Source organism: Meleagris gallopavo, chromosome 5 (assembly GCF_000146605.3).
Source record: "Meleagris gallopavo isolate NT-WF06-2002-E0010 breed Aviagen turkey brand Nicholas breeding stock chromosome 5, Turkey_5.1, whole genome shotgun sequence".
Taxonomy (NCBI): domain Eukaryota; kingdom Metazoa; phylum Chordata; class Aves; order Galliformes; family Phasianidae; genus Meleagris; species Meleagris gallopavo.
The window spans coordinates 34,140,112-34,157,319 of record NC_015015.2 but is presented as its reverse complement, the minus strand read 5'-3'; the positions used below and the strand labels follow the sequence as shown (position 1 = coordinate 34,157,319).

General features: G+C 35.8%; 1 protein-coding gene across 1 annotated transcript in view; it reads right to left on the bottom strand.

The window, feature by feature from the left end:
- Positions 1-17,208, bottom strand: part of NPAS3 (neuronal PAS domain protein 3) — a 552,805-nt gene that overhangs the window by 535,137 nt on the left and 460 nt on the right. The window lies entirely within an intron of this gene.

Sequence of the window (17,208 nt, the reverse complement as noted above, 5' to 3'; positions counted from 1 at the left end):
AAAAAAAAAAAAAAGAAACTCAATGAAGTGCAAAGCATTAAATTGCATCTTCTTCACGTAAGATGCTTTTACCAAAACATTCAGCCACTTCAGCAACAATCTCCTCCAAACTACAATATTTGGAGTAAATGGTGTGAATAGAAACTTTCAGTTCTACACTCGGCGTTTTCACAGATAGGCCAAGAACACAACAAGGTTCTGCACAGTCAACTTAATCCCTAAAGAAGTAAACTTGCTGGAAGCTCACTTTTACTACAGTGTCTCTTAATCTACAAGATTTCTGGGGAAACAACAAACAAAAAAAGAAAAACAAAACACACAAAACACAGGAAAAAAACCAGAGCATACACCCAAAACTAAATGATGTTTTTGTATAAAGTCACACAGGTCCTTTGAGGGGGGGAGAAATTCCCCTCTCAAACAACTAATACAAAAGGAGTAAATGTATTCCCTAAAAGCATAAACAAATATCTGTGAACACTTTGCAAATGTTTCTTTTATATGAACCATTTGCCAGAGTAAGAAAAAAAAACTCCAAAAATAATGGACTTGTCTCATTAAGTCTCAAGTGTTCGTTTTTCTAGGAAAGGGCAGAGATCAGTTTGGTTATGTTTAATTATCTTTTCCAGCATGATTGAGTTCCTTCCTAACCAACATTCTACATTAAATAATAAGAAGACAGTTAAAAAAAGTACTAACCTGAGTATTTTAAAAATGAAAAAAGTGATTGACACACAAGCAACGAAACTCCTGAGAAGAACTGCATGACTTGATAATTTGTACTTTTTGAGGGGGATTACTTAGGATTATGTGTAATTAGCTATAATTGCACATTATTTTTCTCAGTTTTAAAAAAAAAAAGGAGGGCAAATGATACAGATTCCTACTGGTTTATAATATTTTGTCCCCTGAATCTTAATAATTTCCAATTTTGCACTAAGAAAAATGACTATGAAAAGCTTCTGGGATTTCTTCTGAGTGCAAGTAGCAATAACGATCAGTTCAGAACAGATATTAGAACAACTGATCTTAAAGCATGTTGTAAAAGCCTGTCTGCTTCCTTAATCATGACATAAACTTTTTTTTTAAGTAACAAAAAAATTGATTGACTTGATGTTTCAGAAGGATGGTAACCTATATTTGTAATATCGGTAGCACTGTTGTATCTTGAAATCATAGAGTATCCTATTCGTTTCTTCAAAATTAGAGGGACTGAGCTCTTCAGTATTGCGTAATTCAAGGATTAGAAGGTTGGTAACAATGGCTAAAAGAGATTGTATGTCTACTAGTTTTAGAAGAGGCATTTAAATACAAAATGCCTTTTTGGATGCCTTGGTACAGGAAGAGGAAAAAAAAAGCAAAGAAAAAGCTAAAATGCAAATAATGTCCTTTTCATGTGATATTAAAGAAAACCATGCTGGTTTAAAAGGAAAAAGCAACATATCTTTCACATTTTATGTCCTAAGTAGGTTTAAATACTGCCTATTACTTGTCAGGAATTCAATAGTGAATAGAAACTTTCCAGGTTGACGTGCTGGGGCAGAGGAAGGTCACTCTTTAAAGCATTTGCTCCCTTGAGAGGAAAACCTGGAAGGATGCTGTTAGAGCAATTTATACCAGGCACAGCAAGTCATTAGGTACCTCTGCTGCAAGTTTGCCATGATTCCACAGCCATATTTGGTTACCATGGTGGGAACCAGTTCTAAAAGTCTAAGTCGGAGGGGGGGGGGAGGGGAGAGGGAAGCACAGAGCTGTGTTTTTTCTTCTGAGTGCTCATAGATCAGTAAGAGAGCAGAAAAGAAAAGGAGTGTTAGGCACATGAGCACCGTGCATTGTTAATCAAAGAATGAAGTTTTTAGGGGACAAGGTTGTAGAGGAAAGAAAGAAATCAATTCACATATTGGCAAACATTCTTTCTGGTTACTATTTTAAAGGGTTTTTCCTTCTTATTTAGTCTGACTTCAAAAAAATCACAAACAAGAAGTAATCCAACAGCATATGTAAGTATTATACTGCTCATATTCTGTTTTAAAAATATCACTAGAGCAAAGAGATTCCTTATTCAAATAACTAAACCAACAATTCCTGAGCTCAAAGTAATTCCAGAAATATATATTTTTTAAAGGCTAGAATGCCACTACTTTTCAAAAATTCAGACATGCAGGACAAACACGTTAGCTCGCAAATAACTCCTTTTTATCAAGAAAAGGTGACAAAAAGATGCAACCGATGTCTAGCTTTCAGATACATAGCAAGCAATTCGTTATGCAAATTTGCTATACAGCACATGACCTTAGCCACTTACAGAGGCACAACTTCATGCTTTATACAGATCTGCATGACTAAAGAGGACCTATCAAGTGCAGAGTTCTGGTATGCATGTCACATGTAACACTATCTAATGCTTGTTTTTATTTTCACTGTAGATTAGAAACAACAACAAAAAACAGAAATACTTTGCCAACAAGACATGCACATGGGCTAGTCCCATTCCTCCTCCTCTCAGTGCTTCAACAATCTAAGGTGACAAGCATTCTTCTACCTGCTGTCCCCAAGGACATCCCTGTCTCATGTATGTCAGCACAAGCAGAAAACTTCCCATTTTCGGATGGACTGCTTCACTAGTCTATTCAGAGTCTTTCCTATGTCTCTGGGCTACACATCCTTAAGTTTGTGGATGCTTATTCTTCCAGTGCTTTCTGATTGCAATTGCAATTGGAAGGAGGGTCTAGAGTACAACTGAAGACACATACACTCTCATCATTAACAATTCATTACATTTATGCAACAGCACAATATAAGTGTTATTTATGCCTTCTCAAGTTAATCCTCCTGGAACATCTGAACTTGTCCCTTTATCTTTGGGAGCTATGTGAATATATTTATTATTTTCAGTGGACATCCTATACATCCCCATTATTACATACTGCTTCAGTGCAGGGAAAGACACCAAACTAAAACTCTATAGAAAAAGTTCCCTAAAAAATAAAGGTAAATAACCAGACTTCAGTAACGCAATCAAACACAGAAAAATAATTATCACCCGCATATTGTCCAACAGAACAATAGCTTTGGCAATAGGATATATTAGTCAAGAGATGTGCTACAGTATTTTAAAAGGTGGTACAAATCATTCTCCAATCTCACTGCTTCTTAAGTTTCTTGATGACTGTTGACAGTGTGTATTTCAGTACTCCAAAAGTAGAAGATAGAGGTAAGTAAATACACACAAGAAAAAAAGAACACATAGCCATTTTAAGTCATTATTTACATTTACATCAAACATCAGCTGTATGATATACATACACACATATATAATATATATATAATTTAACAATTATATTTATAATATAATTTATATTATACATTATTTTATATATAATATATTATATATTATATTAATATATAATTTTAATTAATTCATATTAATATGTGCATATATATGTAAGTAAATATATGCTCTCCAACAACGCAAAGTATCAGTACTTTTATCCACATCAAGATAATCCAATTACCTTTCCCCAAAATGTGCATTAAATTCACAACAATGCAATCATTTTGGAAGGTAAAATTTACACCGTAGTCACTTTAGTTCACAACATTTTTAAGAAATCACACTTCTGCAAGTCCAACTGTACTAATGAACTTGTTGCTACCTTCTCACTGATAAGAGTAACATATACCCAAACATTTTGCTCTTTCCTAAACACAACCGTAGCCATAGAACAATTTCTCTCAAGCTTATTTGTTAAGGGGTGTCTTTACATACAGAATCAGTATGTACGCATGACATACTGCACACACGTTCATGCACCTTTAAAGCATTATTATACAGCTTACTTTCCAGTATCATTAGCAGCTGCTTGCATATGTGTAACTTCTTGTCCAGAGTGACAGCTGTATTTTTGCCTGTTTTGACATTGAGTCTGATCTGGGTGAATAGCTCATATCCATTAAAGTGCTATTACAACACTGAATGTCTGCCAGAATACTTCCTGATCAATTTTAAAAGCCAGCTAGCTGTCATCATCTAATCGCAACAGTGGAAAACAAATCTTTGGGGAATAAGAAGAGATTTTAAAACATTTTTTAAAAGCAGGGTATTAAGTCTAAAACCTCCAAACTATTTAAGTAAGAGTCACCAGCTGCACTGATATCTAGGTAAAAATCTCTGTACTTTGCTTGTCAGTAACAAGTATGCCTGTTTTCATTCTAACGTAGTTTCTAAATATACCATTTCAACAATCTCTGGAGTTTGAACTCTTGCCATTACATAACTTAATAAAGCAGCACTGAAAACAATCACCACAGAGTGCGATTGTACTCACCATTAAATTTAGTTCTATAAAATTTAAGACTGAATTCAATCATCTTTCTGTCTTTGGTTGAATGGCTGAAACCCAATGTGTAGGTTCAACTCCTTACTTTTGAACAGCTTAACAATATGCATATGTTTAAAGCTGCAGTAAAAAATTCATTTCAGACTTTCATTTATCAAGTGTACTTGAAAGGCTGTGTAACTCAAAGGCAGTTAAGACCCCCCAAAGAGAAGGTTGGCACAAGGCTGGCACAGCTTTAAGCGGGCCTATAGCAATGCTGTAAATGTAATACAGCACATGATAAGAAACAAAACTTGGGTTATGACAAGTTCTATAGAAAATATCTAACATGTCAACCATGCAATGTCCACATGCACATACAATAACTAGTAAATGTACTGATGACTTTCATTTCTTCCCACTACACTGTTTTCTGACTAAGACTGCTCAACTCACAGATTTGTTGTGTGATCACTTTGTTTTGATCAGTGAAAAAAAAACCCCCAATCACCTGATGAAATATGGCTGCATCACAATATATTCATAAAACAAGTTCAGAAAGGCAGACCCATTACCTACTCCACAAACACTGATAATTTGGCTTAGAAGTGACACTATGCAAATACACAGTGAATGAAGGGTTCTCTGAAGACCTGCTCAGCATATAACCTGGAACTGAAAAAATATCAAGCATAATAATCAGGAAACTCATATCCAAACGCTCTCCTCACTTCCAACAATGCTGAACTAACAGCATATTCTTAAACCAGGGAAAACTGTCAATATGCATCAAAATAACCGATTAACAAATAATTTATTGTGGTTCTAGTTCTACTTCCGTTTATGAAGTAATACAACTTGATTAAAAAAAAGGTTGTGCTGCCTGCCAAAAAATAATGTTATTTGATAGTTTACAATATGATAATGATTAAGAAATCTTGCCATAGTTATCCTTGCCAGAGTGTACATTACATCTAAACTCTCTAGATGTAAAATGAGAAACTACAGAATGAGAGTACATTCTGCAAACATAAGCCCTATAAACTTTATAGAGGTGAGATAATTCAGATCTGAAAATAACTGAAGGCATTTGTGCAGAATACACATCATAAGATAATACTGGATTCATAGCATGTTAAAACATGAACTGTGAACAAAGGCACTTTAGCAGTGACATCACTGGATTTAAGGGACAGTGAATGCATTTTTCAGAGAAGCCAGAGTGATGACAGATTTACAGTTTAACAAAAGGAATCCCCCCACTTCACATCAGACTTTGGCTTAAGCAAAGTGAACAGAAACAAAGAATTCCAAATCCATGGGAAAAAAAAGTAGATCACAAAATGATGAGTTACCTATACACTTAATACTTCACTGGGATGTAGCAAAGCGTAAAAGAGTAGGAACAAAATAAAACAGGTCACATGATAGCTGATTTGACCAGACAATTTTTTTGTTTCATGGCATATACATTTCATATAGAAGAACCTTATTTCCAAGTAGGCCCTCTGATACCTTTGAGAACAGCAATGAACTAGAGCTGGTGAACAACATTTTGTGCCAAGAGGCTAGGAAAACATTTGTGCAAATGTTAAAATCAGTGTTATTTATGCACTATTTATTAGTATATCAGTATATCTGTAAATAGCTTATTTTGTATTTTTATATATGTTTATAGGCTTACTGTATAAAAAAAAATGCAGAACAGTAAAACTTAGGTTTGATTAGGAGGATAACATATTTATTAACTGTTAATGTTAGGATAACTATTGTCGATAATTTTGGATAATAACACACCATTGACAAGCAGTGAGTATATTAATAACTACTGGAAAGTTATTTTAGTAATTTTCTACTGTTCTTTTACTTGCACTATTTTAATAACTACTGGAAAGGGAAAAGACTACTGGGAATCTGCATGTTTGCAAAAGGATTCTGAAGCTAATATGTACAGATTGCTACAAAATACCATGGGTACAAAGCCTTGTAACATGACATCATTAATGTCATCTATTAAAAAATAATAATAATCAAAAAACCACTCACATTCCGTAACTTAAGGGTTCTCAAAGTCTTAGTCTGTTAGCTACGAGAATTTCTGTAGTTACCAATTTATAGTGCCAAAACTACCATAGGTTTTCTGTCAATGGGTTCTTACAGTAGGAAAGGAAACCATAAAAATTGAGAGAGACTGAAGAAAACTGATTTCTCTCCCTCACAGCAAGTCAAGCCCATACCAGTGAAGACGGTCCAACTGTATAAGAGAAATATGGCCCAGAACTCAGCATGAACTAGCTAAATCAGCTAGTTAGAACATTTACTGTTCTATTTACTGTTCAAGAAGGAATGGCAAGAACCACATCACTACAAACATCCCACTACCAAACTAACAGGTTCTCTAAGAGAACTGGCACATTGCCACTATGTTTAATCTCTGCAGGAATACACAGCAGGAGGAACAACAGGAAGAAGAAACAAAAGAAGTCTACTACTCTATGAGATTTGCGTACAAGGTAGGTGACCAATTAAATGACACTCAATTGAAAAGTGAACGATTAAAAAAGCCTGAAAAACAAACAAATAAAATCTTAAGTGTCATCAAACAAATAGGTTTTTAAAAATCAAGAGTCAAAACATCGTCCTCCATCACCATCATGATATTGCTTGATACAAGCATCGAGGTATTTACAACAGTATGAAAATAGTATATTTACTGTGATCTGCCACAAGCGATTACTGAATTAAATATACCAACCAATTATTTGAAAATCTATCTGCATAACTGGTTTAATAATTCCATTTTTAGGAAAGCTTTGTGACACGATTCCTTTAATGCTCACAAAGATATTGATCATGCACATATTACATAATACAGCTAGTATATTATAATTGACGACAGAGAAGACTTCCTCTGCTTTAGTGCCATAGAGTTAGAAAAGAAGCTGCTCGAGCCAAAAGAAAGGGGCACAGAAACTCATACAATTCCACAATAGTTAGGCAAATGGTCAGTACTAACATAAGGCCAAGCTTCATACTATTTTTCTCTCCTCCTGCTAAAAAAAAATTGATCATCATACTGCTCATGAGGGAGATAACTCAGCTTTGGATTGAAAGTAAATCTACCAACACTAGACCCCTCCCAGTTGTGCAGCTGTTTTCTTTAACACAGGTATTTCTTAGCCTTTAAGCAACGTGAAAACAAATTGTCAATTGAAAGAACAGTTGTCATACGATGATTTATTGGGTAGGGGAAAAAAGACAGTGGAGGTTCAGGGGACTGCACATCCTAGCAGGCATATTTCACCCTTCTCCTACCAAGTCATCACTTACCAATCACAATCTAATTGTTCAGGAAGTGTGATCTACATGCAACCTATCCTAGCCTCGGGGAGTTTGTTATGGAGGCATACAATAGAATTAAGTGGCTTCCACTTCTTCTTCTCCCCCTATATGTACATAGGATCGTTGTGCACTACGTCATCGATTTCCAGGACATTTCCATCCCCTCAACTTTGAAATAAGAGCCCACCACTATGCTCTACTGCCATTCTTCTACTTGCATCCCATCCAGCCAACTCCACCAGCAGGACATTTCTTCAGTTATGGCAAGATAGGGAGAACAGAGACAGCATAACAGAGAAGCATGAAATGGAGCTAAGCACAGCTACAACAACTATCACAAGAATTACAGTACTATTACATAATTTTAGTATTAATATTAGTATTTTTTAATATCATCTTCTCTTAAAATTATATTGTTATGCTGGTAGTAGCAATGAGTGACACATCACTATCAATAAATAGCAAAAATCTGCACCCATAACTATTTCATTAACAGGGGCAATGCAGCAGCCCAACATACAATTGCATTTCACACAAGAACTATTTGTAAGACACATATGGAGGAAATTTATTCTATACAATGCAAGATAATCAAATAAATGGGATATCAGGCATAAAATTAAGGCTTCAAGTCTTGTTTAGTTCTTCCAAACAGAACTTGATTTTTTTTCTTTTTGTTTTCCTTTTTGGAAAATGGATACTTGTCATTGTGCCAATATGGGCCAGCATCATTCTCTGTATGAATCCTCCCATTAGAAATGCCTTAAACAACTCATCTGTCACACTAAACACATATAAATTGATCAGAACTCACAGAGCATTGTTCTAATACATTCTAATACATTAGGAAAGAGAATACGACTGTGAACAGCTGCCAACACTAACGTCCCCAGCAGCAGAAAGCAGAAAAACATTTTCACCATAAATTTGAAGAAGTACAGCTAACTTAAAAAGACTAAAATACACATGCATACACACACAAATAAAGGAGATCAGCTAGCACTTCGTGCTGAAAAGAGCTACACATTCTAAAACCAATGACAGAGATCATCTTTGAATTCAAGAGTAATCCTAACACTGTCTCAGCTGTTGGCCTTGTAGCTATCACAGGCAGATTTTCTTTTTCCTCTTGAAACTTCCTGACTGGTACTTATCAATGAGAGTCTGTAGCTTTGATAGAGACAATATTTGCCGTGGTCAGATGGCAGAGAGCTAGCAGCTTAGCAGGCAAGAGTTGCCTGGCACAGGCACTCTGGTGGACTTCAGGTCACATCTGACAGAACAGAAAGGAATAGACTTGGAAGATCTAAAATAAGAGTTTGGGTTAGAACATGCACCCTTGCACACATGATCTGATGTCTGCAGCTGTAAAGCTGATACATTTTGATTGATCCTATTTTTTTGTACCCAATGAGTGAGGTTCGGATTTTACATAAAGTTTTCTATCTTGGATAGCAGTAGGGCACTCCTGTGTGAACTACCAATTACTAAATAAGCTGCTTTGTTACCTCACAAATATTTAAAGGTGCAATTACATGGATGCAACATTTCAACAGTAATGCAATTATAAGAGAATCCTACACATGGAGTTGACACTTTTCAAGGTGATTCGATCATGGGGGATACTAACTTCTAAGGAAAATTAATTACATCTCAGTTAACATCTTTAAGACCAAATGATAGCACTTTTACCTCATGTATTCCATCTGCGTTGTTCCCATTAAACTACAAAATGCAACTCTATTTAATAGATAAAGTTTGCTTTGGCAGGGGATTTGGACCCGATGATTGCTTGAGGTCCCTTCCAACCTCTGTGATTCTGTGGAGTTCCAAAGACCAGCAGGTTACAAAAATCTCAGATTGTTAACCAGTCTCTAGCAATTTCTACTTAAAATAATAAAGTACCACTTGTAGCATATCATTTATATACACACGAACATTGCACACTGCCACTAAAAAAACAAACAAGCATGGAAGCAGTCTTGTCTTTCTCCATACTGAAGAGAAATTGTTTTCTTGTTCCCCACCAAGAAGTCTCTCAAAAGTCAACATTTCCAAATCTGAAAGTGAAATAAAAGCCTCTATCTTTCTCTATCCAATCTTTCTAGAGATGGGTGACTGATCTTCCTCCCTTGCTGTTCATATCTAATGCTGGTTATCCACACTTTAAATTAAATATTTATTTTTCCCTCTTTCAAGAGGATCATTCAGTATCATGAGATATAAACATCTCCATAGACCTCATCTGTTCAGGAAAGGAGGACCAGAAGGTCAAGGGTGTGGTGGGCAACAAAAACAACAACAAAAAATATATTAAAAATTCTGTGCATGAAAACTGTTCTTTATACCATTCACTTAAAGCTTCTGACACCACTTCTCAAATCTAGGGGCACATTGCCACCGCATGTATCTCACAGCACCTTTTATGAAGTCAGGTATGGGTGAGTTTGTGTTTCAACATGTCTAAGATGCCAGTAGGGAGGATTACTAAGTATCAAGAGAAAATGAGGTGGATATTTACTCTTAAAAAGAAGCAGCAAAGCAATGGGACTGAGAAAACTCCCTTCCCTCACAGCTCTCTGATCCTTAGTACCTGAACACAACAGCTTAAAGCAGGGACCACTGAAAACAAGTACTATATTTGGAAATCCTTGCTCTAGGAAATAAAAACTGAGAGTATAAATCGTTTGCAAAGTGCCTAAAATAATCCTTTTGACAGTGTTCCTATAATTAGGAATATAGACACCGTATAATTGTTGGGTTAGAAATCGCCAACTATATTAAAAGTTAGAGTGATTTTAATCCAAATCATCATTTAAACAAACAACAAAAAATACTGTGCCATTCCAGGCAAAGACACATCCTTGCTGTAAAACAAACAACTTCTAAGAATACAATAGGTCTAATCTGTTTATTATGATGAAAAAAAAGTGAACATCTTTGGAAGTTTTCCTTAATTGTCTAACTATTGTCTAACTATTACATGTCTTAGTAACTGACATTTGCTATCAGTGCAGATAAAAGCATAGCGAAGCTCAGTTATGTACAGTTCTGATATCTTATATGCAGATTAACAATATTTGCAGAAGTGAGTAAACAAAGTTATGAATAAAGTGTTGATCTTATCACTAAAAAACAAAGGAATGACAACTCTGTGCACTGATAGCTTTATATATATATATATATATCTCTTACTGCATTTTTTACCATGTCTTACTTGTATTTTCTTAACTAATTCTTTAACCACACCAAAACATGTAACAGCTGCTTCTAAACTATCTGCAAAACCAAACTGAAAATGGAACTAGAGCAACATTTACAAAGAAATGCTGCTTATTACATTTGTTGCACTTCAAATAAATATTGATTTCAATCTCAGAATGCTATGAAAGGGCTTGCATCAATTACGCGGTACATCACAGTCATGATGCAAGTTACCTAATTCCAGCGATGCATACAGCGAATCAATCATTCACATCCATTCACATTGGTAAGACAGAGCCACCACTACTTACCTTTATCTGAACTTTTAAATACTGCATTCATTTTGGAGTGGCATTATAAAGAAAAAGGTTTACAATGAAAAAATGTCAGCTAATCTTCTAAAAAACCTGTAGTAATTATAATTACCTCTATTCATGTCATGTGTTTTAATACACACGCAAATGAGTAAAAGAGCCCTTAATGACAACAACATTATGAGGGAAGGTTTCTCTTTTGCATTATCTATTTATTCAACCCAAAATTATTAGGCTATTGTGATAAAGCAGCTAGAGTACAATGACTTTCCTTTAATCACTAATTAAAATGCTGATTGCCTGTTGAGTGAGACGTGCAGTTATGGTCAAACACCAAGTCCTATTGTGTGATAACAGCTTGGGCTGGCCTTACAACTGGGTGGGGTGGAATCACTGCTAAGTAAACAAACCCTCTATGGCTGGAAAACACAATTGTTTCAGCTCAATAAAATCCTTAAGTAACTTTTAATTTTACAGCCTTAGACAAGCTAATATTGCAGAGCACAAAAGTTCAGAGATAAAGGGACCTACCAGGTGCTGGAATAAACAAGCAATTACACAGATTATAGAAGTGCAGTACTGGGTCTGTATGAATTAATTTATTCTGTGTACAAGCTGAGGTGGAAATTAATTTCATGGGGCCAAATTCAAAGGACCACTGGGACATTATTGGCTTCATCTATTCAACTTCTTAAGTATACTCAAATTACACTTCTGCAATCCCACTGATAGAAACCCAGTGCCAGCACTGGTTTTTCACAGACATGGTCAGGATGACCTCCACGCATTCTTCTTGCATCCTTCATTTTACTCAATTTATTTTTTAACAAAAAAGAACCATTTGTTTACAGTCCTGTATTCTGCACAATCATTTTTAAATGCTGCTGAAGCAATCTGCAGAATGCCACTGTTAGTGTAAGATAGTGCTTTATATGCGCAGTAATGCCCCAGGCTTTGATGCTCAAAACAGAATTGCTTTTCCAAAACAAGCACAAAATACATGATTTCTAAATAAAGCCAAAACAATCTAATAACTGATTCTATCATTATGATCACTCTAGATCTCCAAGTAACTCTGCAGCACTTAGTGCTTTCAAAAAAAATTTTTTTTTTAAATGGGGGAGCATTGAAGAGGAGCAAGCAGAGCTTACTGATATTTTGAGAAACCAATTTAACCCATAAAGTTACATGGCACAGACAAAACAAATATACAACATTTTAAAGAATTTAGTAAATTCTTTCCTTGGGTCTTCACTGGATTCTAATTTAAGACAACCCGATTACAGAAGGAAGAACAAATTTACTTTTAGTTCAAAAGATTTATTCTTTGAACAGAACATGCAATGGTGTCTGGTTTAATATATTAATCTTTATCATATTATAAATAATCAAATTTCAGTGTGTATTCTTTTCTTGTATGTTGTTGGGTGGTTGTTGTTTGTTTGTTTTTTGGTTGGTTTGTTTTGTTTTTAATTAAACTGTACAAGAAACTACCTGTGCCTGTTAGGGCAATGTGTGCCCTTGCATTTTACTGATGACTTGTACTTACAATTCTTCTAAATATTGTAGAGTATCACAAAAGAGGCGCCAGGAACCTTTCTTTCTTACTGATGATGCACAGAGAGGACACTGAACATGTTACAGCATGTATACAGCACTGGACATACAGAATTGGATGTGTCAAACCATCTCCCATGACACATGACAACCATCAGCAACTGCAGCACTGTCTTTCACAACACCCTTTCCTCTCAAAATAAATCTAACCACTGCTGTTCTTTGTGTTGAGAAAAGTGCAGCAAGCTGCAGTTGCTGTAACATCCAGAATCCAGCTCACAGCAAGTAAGTCATGAGTTTTCCTGACTTAGTGCTCTGCTCTCACTGCCCCACTAAGCTTCACCTCTTGCAGCAATTATCCACATGGTTAAAGATACATAAGAACAGCATCTAAAACAGCTACCAGGCAAATAAAAAGTTGTCAATTCTACTAAAAAATTAAATATATATTTTTGTTTCTAGGTTGCTTTAAATCCATCTGGTGACCAAGCCACTAAGACATAGCAGAAGGTCTAACTGAGGACTCCACACCGACGGGTGCTGAGGCAACCATTTGCCATGTAGATAATCTTTCTTGGGAAATATGGATTTGAAGGCTGAGATATTTGGTGGATAAACAATTTGTAGGACAGTTACAGCCAGAGGTTGGTGGTAAATGGCTCTATATCCAGGTGGAAATCGGTCACAAGCGGTGTCCACCATGGGTCTGTCTTGGGACCAGTGTTCTTTAACATCTTTATCAATAACACAAACAGTGGGGCAAGTTTGCTGATGACATCATGCTGTGTGGTGCAGCTGATACAGTAAAAGGAAGGGATAGCATCCAGAGAGACCTGGACAGACTTAAGAAGTTGGGGCAATCCCTCTTGTGAGGAGCCACCTGGAATACTGTATCCAGGCCTGGGATCCTCAGCAGAGGAATGACACAGAGCTATTAGAGTGGATCCAGAGGAGGGCCACAAAGATAATCAGAGGGCTGGAACATTTCCCTCATGAAGAAAGGCTGAATGAGTTTAGCTTGCTTATCTTGCGGAAAAGAAGGCTCCAGAGAGACCTCATTGTGGCCTTCCAGGAACCAAGGAGAGCTTATAAGCAGCAGGGAGATGGATTTTTACTCTACCTAATAGTGATAGCCCGAAGAAAAATAGCTTTAAACTAAAATATCTAGTTCAGATGTTAGGGGGAAATTCTTCACTCAGAAGGTGGTGGGGAACAGGCTGCCCAGAGAAGTTGTGGATGCCTCATCCCTGGAGGCATTCAAAGTCAGATTGAATGGAGTCCTAGGCAGCCTGACCTAATGGTCAGCAACTCTTCCCACAGGATGTTTAAGGTCCCTTCCAACCTAAACCGTTCTACTAAATGCATCACTTAAGTAAAAGAATGATGAAAATTTTGAAAGATAAGGCAAATTCTGATACCAGATACTGACAGAAGTACATCAGAACAATGGATAAAACAGCATGGGCCCTAATCTTTGTTGAAGACACGCATCATTCTCTGAATCTGTCTATTTTTTCTGGCTTTGCAGAAGAAGAGGGGATAGTGTGGGTGTCTGATTGCAGGACTGCAATCTAAAGTCACAAGTCTAAAATGGTTTTTGTCAGCATTCAAATTGAATGCTGGCGAATTACAAAGCTTGATTTTATTCTATGAACCTCTAAGCTTGTGGCTCAAATTCTTTTATGCTTTCCCCTTAACACGTTCAAATAACAACTAGAAGTATCAGTTTCATTAACATTGAACAAATATATATATTGGATGCAGTGAACTGTCTTTTCAAACAGTACTGCCCAACTTTCTTCTGATCATTATTATGTAGCTTCCATCAAAAAGATGCCTCTTACTACTTAAAATACTTAGGTTGCTTAGTAAATGGTAAAGTTTAATTTTTAGAGACTTATTCATTGAGCACTGTACTTACCAAGAAAAATATCTTTCACACAAAGAAGGAACAGACTTTGCTTTATATGCCAACAACTATGCCATGATCAGCCCACTCAGTGGTTCAGAATTGAAATTGCAAGGAAGTCTGCCTACGTTTTTGTTAACTTGCAACATTTGCAGTCTGCAACTTTCATCTTGTTTTGACATATGAAGGTATCCAATGTTTAACCACAGAAATTCTGGTATTGTATGCTATACCATATCTGGATGTCATAAAAAGGTCAAATAAAGGCTGTAAGGGAAGAGAGGCATGCCCTTTGCCTATTTAGCACATCCAAAGCACTCTCTAGTAATGTGAAGCTATAATTTGATTAGTCTTCTCATAGTGGTCAGCTTAGGAGATGCAACAAATAACAGCAGTCTAGGCAAATACGCATACATTTTCTGCCGATAGACAGGAACATCATGCTGTATTTGCAAAGGATTACTTAAGGTGCCATAACTGCAGCTGGGAAACTTTTATATCCACTTAACTGGGACAATATGGCAATCCAAAGAAAAGTCAGCTACTATCTTTTGATCAAATTATCATTAGTTATCTCATGAAGTAAAATTCACTTCCTCTGAAAAATTGACATTGCAGCCATAGAAATCATGCATAAGGCCACCATGGAGAGAAAACAGTGTCTTCCAGAGGTGGAAAAAGAGAGGGGAAAAAAAAAAAATTTAATTAAGGAATTGCTGTACTTATCATGGGGACATATTTTTTCCTTAAAACAGAAAGTATTAGGTCACGAACAGCCTTGCTGGGTAAATGGCAGAAGTTTATTGTCTTTTGACTTCTAGAAAAAGCCAAAGACTAGGAGAAAGTGTAGAAATTCAGTGTACGTGAGCAGAAAGACTAGATAATTTAAACAGTCTTTTCCACGCTTTAATTTCATGATTTAGTAGTTCTGAGGTTTATTTAATCTTTTCCAGTGCAAAACACAGAAAAATAACAAACAAAAAAAATTTGTAACTTGAGTGAAACTGAAATATTTAGAAAGATTTTTACAACCAAATCAAAACAATGCTGTTAATACTCACCCTTAGTGACTGTGCATAACAACAATTCAAACACACTGTAGCCACATAGAAGCTCATACACAAAAGCTGTCTTTCACTGTCTATCTCCATCATGAAGAACATGAAACGATGTAACAATCCTCTGGTATCATCTTCAAACTCACATGTGGTATTTTGCTACCTAGCCTTATAGACTTTTTCTCTGTGCAAAATTAAAGCCCAAACTCATGCCCAAAAAACACATAATACTTCTAATACACATACAGTTAATACTTTGATTACACACCAATGTCATAGCATATACATAAAGAAAGTGATTACTCTATTGGAACTGCAATGGCAACATAAAGATGGTATATTTGTGAAGAATCATGAACATGTTTATCAGTAGGCTACATATCAATAAATAATTTAATACCAACTGTATTCATTGCTGAACAAAACATATGCATACAATTTTTATAAGTGAAGTGTTTTCAGTAGAAAAGGCACAATGATTCATATAGACTGAGAAACAAGTCTAAATGAACTCCAGAAAATGTTGCCATTACTTGTGCCAAAAAGATTTTTTTTTTTTGCCTTCTACAATGTTAGAACATGCTCATGCATGACTGAGACAAAGGGTTGCTCCAGGCAATACATGGAACAGCACTAGTCAGTATTTTAAAGACAGTTGCATCTTCTTATTAATATTTCCTTGATCAAATTACTTCAAGGTCTTTCAATTCTTTGGGCAAGGTTTCCAGACCTCATATATACAATGAAGATCCCTGTTCCACTTCTCCGAATGATGATTCAGTATTTCCTTTTGTATTAACATGCCACATAAACCTAATATTCAGCCCGTTATCAACTTCTATTAACACAACATGCCTTTTCTCCCCCAGATTTCTTTTCTCCAAGAATTTAAAATATTTGCATAATCTAAGTCTAGTATTTCAAGTTAGCAAGTTATGTGTATTTTATATCCTGAATTTAACAATATATTTTTGAATTCCAGCCCTACAATCTAAAGTATTCACAAGATTCTCTCTGCTGCAAGTAGCTCTGAATAACTACTGCAAACAAAATAAACATACTTCTTATTTCTTCATCCTATAAATAAAAAAAAAAAACCATGCTTTGGGCTGAAGACAGATCACAGAATGTATTTGGTTGGAATGAAACTCAAAGATCAAAGTCCAATCCCACCTGCTACAGGCACTGTTGCCAAACACTAGATCCTGAAGACATCCCACCAGCTTCTTCTACATGAAACTGCACCTACGTTACTCACTGTAGCACATAAGTTTGGCACTTATCTTCAGATTCTAGGTTTTCCATATGATTATGAAATCTTTCAGTCATCAACATCCCTATCCACTTTGTGGTAATTTTGTCTTAGCCATGTCATCACTGAGAATCTGATGAAAAAAATATATTTACCAAGAGCTAGGATTTTACTAAGATACATTTATTAAAATCATTACATACTACATACCTTGTTTCTCTTTTACCTACAGAGTTTCTGCTACCGAAGGGGG